Consider the following 11,672-nt stretch of genomic DNA (forward strand, 5'->3'; position numbering starts at 1 on the left):
CTCCAGACACTGCTCAGGACCTGAGGATGTGGGGGAAAAGAAAACTGGAAATCCTCACAATCCAGTGGAGGGAGGTAGCACACCTATAAGTGATGGGGCCCTGAAATAAGGGCCACATTCACATTTAGACAAGTTGGTGTGTGCGCAGAGAGGGGCTTCAGGCCTTGAACCCATGTGAGTCTTGGGGGCTGCCAGGCAGATGACAGGGCTAAGGTACATGGGACAGAGGGGCAGCCAGAAAGGGAAAGAGAAGTCAAACAAGCATCAGCCCACCTTCCCACCTGGCTTAGGAGCTGGGTGCTCAGGGAAGGGGAAGATGAGGAGAGAGGAAGGTGGGGCCTACTCAGAGGGCTGGGAATGTCCAGCTCTGGGGTCTCAGAGCTGCTTGGAGGATAATGGGGTGCTAGCAGTAGAGGATCATCCTAACCTGAGAAAGGAGGGACAGGATGGAGCTGACAGGGAGGGGACACCCAAGTGTTGAGTCAGGACAGAGGGTGAGGACAGGGAAAGCCCGGCAGCCAGGCAGACACAGGGAATAGTCTCAGAGGGAGCAGGGGCTTCCTCAGTATTTGAAATGAGGCCAAGCCTTAATGATGTTGTACAAAGCTCACCCGGGAGACAGGGTGTTGACAATATCACTGTGCCCCACCAGCAGGTAGTTGGGAATTAAATATCCCTTGTCCACTGCACACTGGATCAGGTTCTAGGCTGCCTCCAAAGCTGTGGCATTGGGCGAGGTATCTGCAAAACAGTTATCTATCTGTTACAGGTTTCCAAGGCACCCTGTCCAGGGCAGGACCCACTCCTGAATCACCTGTAATGCACCCCTACCACCATGCTAATATATTCTGCTACTGCCTGCAAGTCTATATACAGAAAACAAAGTCAGGCCTTAGATTCATCAGCATCAAAGTTCTTCCTGAATGAAAAGAACAGAGTCTGGGATACATAGAGTTGTTTGGGGATGTACAGAATATTTGTCCATTGCAAATATTTAACTTGGTAGTTCTCAATTGGGGGAATTTAGCCTCCCAGGGGATATTTAGTACTGACTAGACACGTTTTTGGTTGTCACAAATAGGCAAAATATGTTACAGGCATCTGGGGGAGAAGCCAGGGATGCAGCTAAGGGTCCTACAATACACAGGTCAGTTCTTCTACAAAGACTTACCCGATCCAGGATGTCAATAGTGTTGAAGCTGAGAAACCTTGCTTTGGCCACAAGGTGTGCTTCCTGTACCTTCACACACCCACCCCCATCCCAGGCACCTTCCTAGGTATCCCCTCACCCCACCCAACATTCATTTTAGTATCATCCTGAACCAGTCCCAGTGACATGGGCTCCTCTTCCCAGAGATGCAGCAAAAGTTCCCTGAGTCTAAACAAACTCTAGTCAAGAGCTCTGAACAATGGCAATTGTCAGTGAACATTCTGGATGCTGATACAAGGACTAATCTAGGGATGTGGCAAATAAGGTAAAGGTTCCCACATTGTTGCCATGGTAAAAACTTAGCAAAATATATGCACAAAGATATTTTCCCCTTGTCTTATATATGTTTTGATGTCAGAAGAGAAAGACATTTGATTGGTTGTGAAGGAGATAGATTCAGGGTGAGCATTCTCTCTGGGGGTGGGGGAGTTCACTCCTGGTAACACTCAGATTAGTCAAATGATAAATCTGAAGCTGGCTAAGTCTAGCATATGCAGGCACTGAAGTGATGCCTGAGTTTGATGCTGTTGTCTTGCATTTGAGACACTCTCCCTCAAACACCATACAATGACTGCTACTGCCCAAAGCATGCACTTACCCAAGAAAGTGCCCATAAAGGCAATGCCCAAGGCAATGTCATTGTAGCCAGGAGGATGGGAACCTTGGACATTTCAGCCCACTCCTTCATAAACAGCACCATCCTGCCCCACGAGGAAGCTAAAGGACCAAGAGGGGAGATGGAGATCAGCATGACAGACAGACAATCTGGGATTGTTTCATTTATTTATTCACTCATTCATTCAATCACTCATGCTTTATTCAGCAGACACTGATTAGCTATTAAATTCTCAGCACTGAGTTACAAAAAAGATAGCAAGGGCATGTTGATAAACAAGCTTTCATCAGAAAGGGGCAAGGGGAGGAAGCCCAATTTATAGCCTTTACTGATTTCTGTAGTGTAAAACTCCCACCATAGCTGATTTTCAGCTACTGATGATTTAAAAAATGTCCTGGCTCCCTAATAATCCACTCTCATGAGCCTATCCAGCTCTGGCACACTGCTGCTACCTTAAGGAGCCCACAGTCTAGGAAGAAAAGAGCAACAGCTGCCATCCCTGCAACCTGGCCTTCCCCAAACCTTGCCAATGACATTGTTTCCCTGGAGGTAACCTGTGGCTGCCTCACTACTAAGGTCAAAGTACACTTCTCTAGCCCTGCCTTGCCTGATCCCTCTGCATCCACAAACATCTTCCCCCCTTCACTTCCATCCTACTCTCTCTCCCAGCTGTCTTTTGTGGCTGCCCCTCACTCCTCTGCACTTTGTCTCCCTGTGTCCTTTCTTTAAATGTGCAGTTCTTCATGTCTTTCTGATGCAAATTTAATATCAAACCCTGCTTTTAGTCCCTTGGCAACATAGTCCAAACTTCCCAGTTTAAGTGTCAAGATTATTCATGAGATGGCCCCTGTTTGCCTCCTTATCTTTCACCATCTGTCTCTTTGTTATCTATTTTTATTATGATAAAATTCTCTTGGTTCCTCAAAGACACCATTCTTGGGCTGGCATCCAGGACTTTCCACAGAGGTCCTTTTTCTCTGTTTGAAACACTCTTCCCACTCTTCTGACAAGTTCGCTCATTTCTTAGGTCAGCTGATAGTCACCTCCCAAGGAGTACTTCCTTAATACTCAATACCCTAGCAAGCTAGTGTGTTAAAAATGTCTCCTGTTTACATTTTTCACCCTTTATCATAACACTTAATGTACTCTATTATGATTTATTCATTTAATTATCTTTCTCATTTAGCAGAGTATCAGCTCCATCAAGGCAAGAACCAAATCTGTGCTACATCTGATAGCATCCCCATGTCACAGAGTAGGCATTCAACTGTATTCTCAGTGAATTAATTTATAGCAAGTGGGTGTTTACTCCTGACTACAGGTCATTTCACAGTGAGCAGGGTCATGAAAGTTATGGTAAAAGGGACACAATAAAAGGGCAAAAACCAAGGGACAGGAAACTGGCTTCTGAAACCTGAACGGAAAAAGGAAAAGGTCCTTTCTCAGCACCCATAATTTTCCATTTTAGGTTAAAAACATATAGTAAAATTTCAGGTATCCGTTCTATTCAAAGAGAGCAACTCTGTATAAACCTGCATAGCAGGATATAGCAGAGCACTTGACAAGTCTTAACAGATGAAAGGTATTGGAGGAAATTTTCTCCTATCTCAAAAGGGTTGAAACTAAAGCAGGAAGGAGAGAGGAGATTCTATCAGCACAGAATCACGTAATTGTAATTCCATGGTAATCACAATTGGTAAATGTAAGCCCACGGGATTTGGTAATCCAGTGGTAATTGGTAAATCCAGCTAAGGCACAGAGTGCCTGGCCAGAAGGAAGGTAGGTCTAAATTCCAACTCTACTAGCTAAGCCATGAAGCCATGAAGCCATGAAGCCCCTAAACAAAGGGCTTCTTGGTTAATGTGTACTGTCTGTACCCTGAACAGAGTACCTGGCCAGAAGGTAGGTCTAAATTCCAACTCCACTAGCTAAGCCATGAAGCCCCTAAACAATGGGCTTCTTGATTAATGTGTACTGTCTGGATTAGTGGTGGCCCATCCTGAGACTTAATGTTCAGTATAATTATTTCTGATGGATATGAGATGGTCTCTAACCTCATACATCTTATCTGTGAGCTTGGAGTGCATCCTGCAAGAAGTTTTTATTATCCCATTAAGTCAGTGTGCTCTTTATTAAAAAAAAAAAAAATTACAGGAGAAAGAGGAAGCCTCCTACACTGTTGGTGGGAATGCAAGCTGGTGCAACCACTCTGGAAAATAGTATGGAGGTGCCTCAAAAAGTTGAAAATAGAGTTACCTTATGACCCAGCAATTGGGTCATATACCTTGGGTATATACCTAAAGATACAAACATAGTGATCTGAAGGGGCATGTGCATCTGAATGTTTATAGCAGCAATTTACACAATAGCCAAACTATGGAAAGAACCTAGATGTCCATCAACAGATGAATGGATCAAGAAGATGTGGTATATATACACAATGGAATACTATGCATCCATCAAAATAAATGAAATCTTGCCATTTGTGACGACGTGGATGGAACTAGAGGGTATTATGCTTAGTGAAATAACTCAGTTGGAGAAAGACAACTATCATATGATCTCCCTGATATGAGAAAGTGGAGATGCAACATGGGGAGACTAGGGGGGGTAGGAAGAGAGGGAGACAAACCATAAGAGACTCTTAATCTCACAAAACTGAGGGTTGCCAGGGGGAGGGAGGGAGGGAGAGGGTGGTGGGGTTATGGACATTGGGGAGGGTATGTGCTATGATGAGTGCTGTGAGGTGTGTAAGCCTGGCAATTCACAGACCTGTACCCCTGGGGCTAATAATACATTATATGTTTATAAAAAATAAAAATTAAAAAAAATTACAGATCTTGGCATTAGAGCAAACAAAGGATATTATCTGGCGCCTTCAGACAGGAAAGATATTCTCTACAGGCTTTACAATCTTGCATTTGTACAACTTCCTCTAATAGCTTTCCATCAGTCTTGGCCTCAATCATGTCAATACATGATCTTTAAAAAGGACACATTTTGAGTACATGCCCAAGGAGAATGACTAGCCCTTTAGCTATATCCTAGGTAAGACTCACCCAGAGCTGCATGAAAAATCAAAGTTATACATAAAACACCTCTCATATGGTGCACATTCAGTAATTCAAAAATTCAGAGTCTGTCCTCAGGTAAAAGAAGCCCACATGTCCTGAGGTCCACTTACTTATATCCAATGTCACACGAGTTCAGCCTCTCTATGAGGAGGGACTAGATATCTTTGACCAGCAGGCAGCACTCATCAGACATGATGCAGGTTCTCCCAGCAGTGTGGATAATATGATGTACTTAGCTGGGAGCAATGGGTCTCTCTGGCCTCCCATGCAGACCATGAGATAATAGTGGAGCAAACTGAGAAGGGAAGCAAAAAAAAAAAAAAAAAAAAGGGTGGGGGGATATGTGGGCTTATTGTGCCCACCCATGTTCACTACTGAACATCCCCCATCCTAACCTGACTCTGACTGTGGAACTCAAGAGAGCCCACCTGAGAGGTGAGTATGTTTTCCTGATTGAATTATATTCAAGAGGCAAGAATCATAGAGTCACGGGATCTAAACCAAAAACAAAACCCAGAGGACAGTGGGGATGTTGATCCTAAGAATAAATGGATGTTCATTCCCAAGGAAAAAGGATACCTATCTATCTGCATGATTGTCATGTGTATATGTATGTGTGTGCCTGCATAACAGGGCCCTTTGTACAAATTAGTTGAATCATCAACTGAAAGCATGTCTTTGAGACTTACCTGTAATCCCTAAAACTCTCTGTCAATATAAGCAATTATTAATTTTAGTAGATAGCACTAATCCAATGACTGAGATCAAATTTACTCAGAGCTTTCATATAATAGAGATAATTATCTTTAAAACTTTAGTAAGACTAGGAAAAGGTTGAAAGTGGTTATTAACTATACTTTTTTTTTTCTAAGTGAACTCTCTCCCCAATGTGGGGCTCAAACTTAAGACCCGAAGATCAAGATTCACATGCTCTACCAACTGAGTCAGCCAAGTGCCACTTAACTATACTGGTTTTGATGTTACTGTTTGTTAAACCCCTTTTAAAATCTAGTATTTAATACCCAAATTACCCTAACAATTTCCTCTGACTTCGGTATTGGTAGTGATGTAAGCCCTTCAGTTTATCAGTGCTGTTCTGGTTCAGAAAGATGTGCATTTGTGCTTTTATGTGTTGTGCTTGTATGTGTTAGATGCCTATTCCTCTCCATGTTTTTTTTGTTTTGGTTCTGTTTTTGTTTTTGTTTGCCTCCACAGCCCTTTTCACCTTCTAACATGCCAAATATTTGACTTGCTTATTTGCTTATTTTCTTTTTCTACCCTCTAGGTTGAAACTTCACAAGGGCACCACTTTTGTGTTTTGTTCCATAACAGGTTCTCAGTAAGTAATTGTTGACTGATTAAAAAAATTAGAACACATATATTACACCAGGTTAATACAATGGTTCTATCATTCTAGGAATCTGAGGGATAAAGAGGTAACCTAGAGGGTCCTTCGCAAGGTGTGCCAGCCCCAAAGGTTCAGAGAGCTATGTGACCAGTTGCCTATCAGAAAGGATCCAATGAAAGCCTAACTGAAAAGTCCACTCCTAATGGCATTTGAAAGTTTGTAGGGGGTAGTCTGGTGGGTGGGTCTAGAAGGAGGCTCTGGTAGGATTGAAGGTCTTACCTTCCTTGGCATTTGCCTTCTGCAGAGGGAGTAGGCAGTTCTCACCTTTCACAAGAAGGGGCTGAACGTACTTTGATGACAGGTGGCCCTTATGGACAGCATAGAGATCAGGCCCTTCATTGCTGATTGGGCATCCAGGCTGGGACTGTGGCCTGAAAAAGAGCCATCTGTAGCAACCTGGGTCTGGCCTGCATTTCATGGGGCTGTGGGGGAAGGATTAGATGCCCTGCCAGCCCTTACATAACTGTTGGCAGGAAACTCGCTCATCACCTATGTTGGAAAGCCTAAAAGTTAAGGATCCACCTGCCCCAGGATGAAGACCTTTCCCAATAACCTGCCAAAACTTCATTCATTGATCTTTCTCCATGGAAGAGCTAAAATGCAACCCCATGTTCAGTAATGCCCAGCTAGCTGGGTCAGGGTTATCCATTGGAAGGGGCTCATCCAGGCATGTGCCAGCCTCTTTACTGCATTAATTTCTTTAATCCTCACCAAAAACCTCTGAGGTAGATGCTGTTATGTTATTATTCACAGAAAGGAACTTGAGGCTTCAAGAAGTAACATGCTCAAGACCCTACTACTAACAGGGTGACACCCAGGTAACAATAACACACACACACACACACACATAAATGCTGAACACAGAGTCCTCTGGTGTGCTGGAAACCACCCTGGAACTGGAAATCGAAGGTGTGAGCTTGCCTTCTGATTCTTCTTGGGTCACTTCCTCCAGAATTCAGGATGTACTTTGTGTAACAGCAAATCAGGAAACTTGTCTGGATTTTCTCACAGAGTATTGGGAGGGGACAATAAGAAACTGGACATGCAAGAGCTTTAACAGTCAAGGGTGCACAAACTCAGGGGAATGGTCCTGGAGCATGTATGTTAGAATGCTGGGAGAGCTGGGAGGACAGACAGCAGTAAGACTAGAAGAAAGTGGAAGGGATTCAGGGATTGGAGGCCTCAGAGTGGTCTTAAAAACTCTACAGAAATCTTGAGGTAAGAGATGGGAGGAAGAGGTGCCTGATAGGAAACGGGAAGCAGGGTCTGGTACTGCAGAAGAGTCAGAGTCAGAGAGGAAGATGTGACAGTCACTTACAGAAGAGAGCAGAAGCCTACATTTTTCCATAAAGAAAATGACTGTCCGTAAAGAGAAACAATGGCCACCACCTCCACTGAAAAATACCCAGGGGAAAAGGAGATACCTCAGAGACTGAGGAGGAAACCAGAGTAGGAAGAGGAGAACCAACACCATTCACATAAGCCAAGAGAGAGGGGAACTTCAGGACAGTAGATCATCAGGGAACTAGGAGAAAGTCAAGGAGCAATGTAGAAACAAAGAAGTAGGTAACTCTTTGGAGAAGGGCAACTGAGATGATGATTACCTTCCTTGGTGCCAAAAAAAGCAAAGCCCAGGGAGATGTTGTTGTATCCCTGGGTGTGCATGCCTTGGACATTCCAGCCAACACCTTCATACACCCTGCCATGGTCCCCAGCCAGGAAGCTGTGGAGCAGGAGATATAGGCTGAGTGGTTGGCACTGTGGCACATCCCACAAAAGGAACCATTTGTCAGTTTCCAAAAGGAGAAGGGCTTAAGCTCTGTTCACTACAGGGAATTTGCATGTACTTGTCCCAGACAGTGGATTGGTCAAGTCAATTATATTCCCTTAGAATTCAGAACCCACCCCCAAACTCCCTATCTCCCTCCTTTGTTTAGAAGCCCAGGTTTTATGTAAATCATCCTACACACTAAGAAGGAAGAGAGGCCCTGGTGCCACCAGAGTAGCTAATCCAGTTACACTGTAAGATTCTTCTTAGCTTCCACATTGCCTCAAACACAGCTCTCCTCCTTCTTCCAAAATGCATGTTAACCTGTGTCATCTCCACATAGGCTGTTCATGTGATTCCTCCCTGCCAGGTTACTGTCTTATATAGATTTCTCAGGAAGTATCTCCTCAGATAAGGACATGGATGCAGGCACTTTTTTTGAGAAGGGGTCCCAGAAGCCAGTATGAGGGAGCAAGGAGAGAGAGTCAGAAGGAAGAAATCCAACTAAGTATACACAATTGGGCCAGCTTCACAATGGCTACCTGGAGCTCAGAACTTTTCCCCCCATTGCCTGCCACTAGACAGGTAAACTTCCAAGGAACTGAGTACATGCACCTAAATATTGTCCCTAAGAAGGACTGAGGGCTGAGAAAGTTATTTACAACTGTTGACCCCTGTGGGGGATTAACTCCCTTTCACCATCAGGAGTGGTAAAAGTCTGAAGCAGAAAAACAGAGATGCAGAAGGTAGTCAAAGTGAAAAGCAATCACCATGCATAGGAACTGTCTACACCTAGGTAAGGTCAGAGGTGGGCTGAGGACATGCAGTCCTAGTCACTAAGAGGGCCCACTAGAGTGACCACTAGAGTAAGACGCCTCACCATAAGAGCCCCCTACATGCAGTGAAGTGGAACATGCAGTGGGCAAAGAGCCAGTTTTGAGTCAGTCTGTGCTCCACAACCTTGTAACACATCCAGTCAACCTAGATGACTCTCAGAAAAATCAAACAATGTCCCTGCCTTGGTCCCCTCACCTGGAGCATGGAGATGGTAATGTATGCCTGACAAATGCACCCACGCACTTGGTAGTCATTCATAACTACTAGTGTGCTGTGTGAACCAGTTTTGGAGGGAGCTAGGAAGTATAGTTATTATTTAACCTTCCCTGCTTCCTTTTAGGAGATCTAGAAAATTCAAAAGGATTTAGAATTTTATAGGGTTTTTAATATTTTATTCACTATAAATCTGATATAAGCTCAACCCAGGAAATGAGGAAAGAAGTCATAAGTAAGGGTGAGAGGAGCACCCTAAGGAGCAACATTGATCATATACCCCCACATGGCCCTTACTTGTAGGCCACATCACACCAGCTGTTGTGTATGTGATGAGCCTGTAGCTCCCACAGCCTCTGACTGCACGTAGTCTGGTTGTGACACTCCAGTCCAGGGATATGGTGCATGACAAGGAAATCCACGGGCATGGTCAGTGCGATGCTGCAGCCAACAGTTTCGGCCCCCAATTCCTTGCAAGAGATCACTGTGGATACATCTGTGGGGTAATCATGAAGGTGAGGAGGATATTACTCAGTGTATCCTGCCCCATGCTGCCTCACTAACCTCCCTTGTTAACCTCCCTGGGTGCCATTCTGGGCTGGATAAGTTCTCCCTGGTTAACCTCCTTCCCTGGTTAACCTCCCTGGGTGCCATTCTGGGCTGCATGGGCCCAATAGGGGTGGAAGAGTCCTGGGAGGAGGCTTTCTTTTTTTCTTTTCTTTTCTTTTTCTTTTTTTTTTTTTTTGATTGATTTATTTATTCTTTAAAGATTTATTTATTTATTTGCCAGAGATAGAGAGAGAGAGTACACACAAGCAGGCAGAAAGGCAGGCAGAGGCAGCGAGAGAAGCAGGCTCCCTGCCGAGCAAGGAGCCCAATGCGGGACTCGATCCCAGGACCCTGGGATCATGACCTGAGCCGAAGGCAGCGGCTTAACCAACTGAGACACCCAGGAGTCCCAGGGAGGAGGCTTTCAACAGACACTCCATCTACTTCTCAGACACACCATCTCCTTCTCACCTCCTCATCTATTTCCTCTCCACTGCTCCTAACGCAGAGTTTGCACATGCCTAGAGCAGCTTAGATGCTCTGCTTCCCTATAGAGGGCATCCACATCCCACTGGACAGACTCCACCCTGAAGCTCCTGCCCTGCTCTATTTCTGGACCTCTGCTTTAGGAAGAAGCTCCTTCCCACTGCTTCCCCTGGGAAAGCCCTGAGTGGTCCCTCTGAGTTTCATTGCTGCACACTATGATCACTGACAGTTTGCTCTGTGACTGACTGTGTCCTTTGTCCTGCCCTGAGTGCTTTCTGAGGGGACTACATCTCTTCTTCAACCTAGAGGCTCTCTGCAGATAGGTCCTGGCCCTCCCATTCAGTTGGATGACTCCCTCAGGGCAAGGTGAGGGTCTCCATCTTTAGGCTAGAGGGCTCTGAGTGCAGATGCTGAATCTCTCTGTCCTGGCTTCTGTCCTCTTCTGGTACCACACCAGACCCCCAAAGCATCCCTCCAGGTGTTTTCTTGATGCTCCACTGTCTTAGTCCCATTTGCCACATGCCAACCACAAGGGGCAGAGCAGATTTCAGAAGCACTCTAGTCACAGAACATACCCAGCTGTCTTTAAGCCTCCTCACCATTGAGACTGAGATTTCCTTTCTCAGTGAGATAAGAGATGTTGCCAAACAGGTCCCAAAGGCCCTCTGATACACGTTTGGCTTGTGTTTCATCCCAGGAGAAATCACCTGCAGAAGAACAGTCCATTTTACAGGTCCTCACAGAGTCCCAGTACTAGCCATCTCAGAGATAGATTCAGGCCAGATCACTGAGGCCTCTCCAGGAGAACTCTCTGTGCTAACCAGAGGACCACCTCCAATAGCAACACATGAATATTTTTCTTCAACATCAACTCCAGGGAATCCCCAGAATACAGTTAAATAGCCAAGAGCAGGAAGTTGGAAATATACCCATTTCTCATGAGCTGCATCTATATACACTACTGGGAAAACAACAATAAACTGGAAATGTATCTAAGCATCTCAAAAGTGCAGGGTTTTCTTTTGTGTGGATTTTACCAAGTAGAAACAATGAAAAGATGATATGGAAAATTGCACAAATCAAGTGAGTTCTTTCAGACATGATTTGGAGTCATGTGTTGTGCCAAAGCCCCTCTGTATGTGACTGACACCCCTAGCCTCAAGAAACTTCCTCTTACTGAGAAACATAACCCCAGCCACATACAGATAGAATCATTGCTTCCCTTGCTCAGGTGCAAAGTTCTTCATGTGCATTATCTCATTTAACCCTCAAAAGTTCAAGAAATGGGCAGAGGACATGAACAGACATTTCTGCAAAGAAGACATCCAGATGGCCAACAGACACATGAAAAAGTGCTCCATATCACTCAGCATCAGGGAAATACAAATCAAAACCACAATGAGATATCACCTCACACCAGTCAGAATGGCTAAAATCAACAAGTCAGGAAATGACAGATGCTGGCGTGGATGCAGAGAAAGGGGAACCCTCCTACACTGTTGGTGGGAATG

General features: G+C 44.8%; 1 pseudogene; it reads right to left on the reverse strand.

Annotated features, from left to right (window-relative positions):
- Window positions 1-562: 562 nt before the first annotated feature.
- LOC132000785 (peptidoglycan recognition protein 4-like) overlaps window positions 563-11,672 on the reverse strand; it is an 11,731-nt pseudogene continuing 621 nt past the window's right edge.

Source organism: Mustela nigripes, chromosome 14 (genome assembly GCF_022355385.1).
Source record: "Mustela nigripes isolate SB6536 chromosome 14, MUSNIG.SB6536, whole genome shotgun sequence".
Classification (NCBI taxonomy): Eukaryota; Metazoa; Chordata; class Mammalia; order Carnivora; family Mustelidae; genus Mustela; species Mustela nigripes.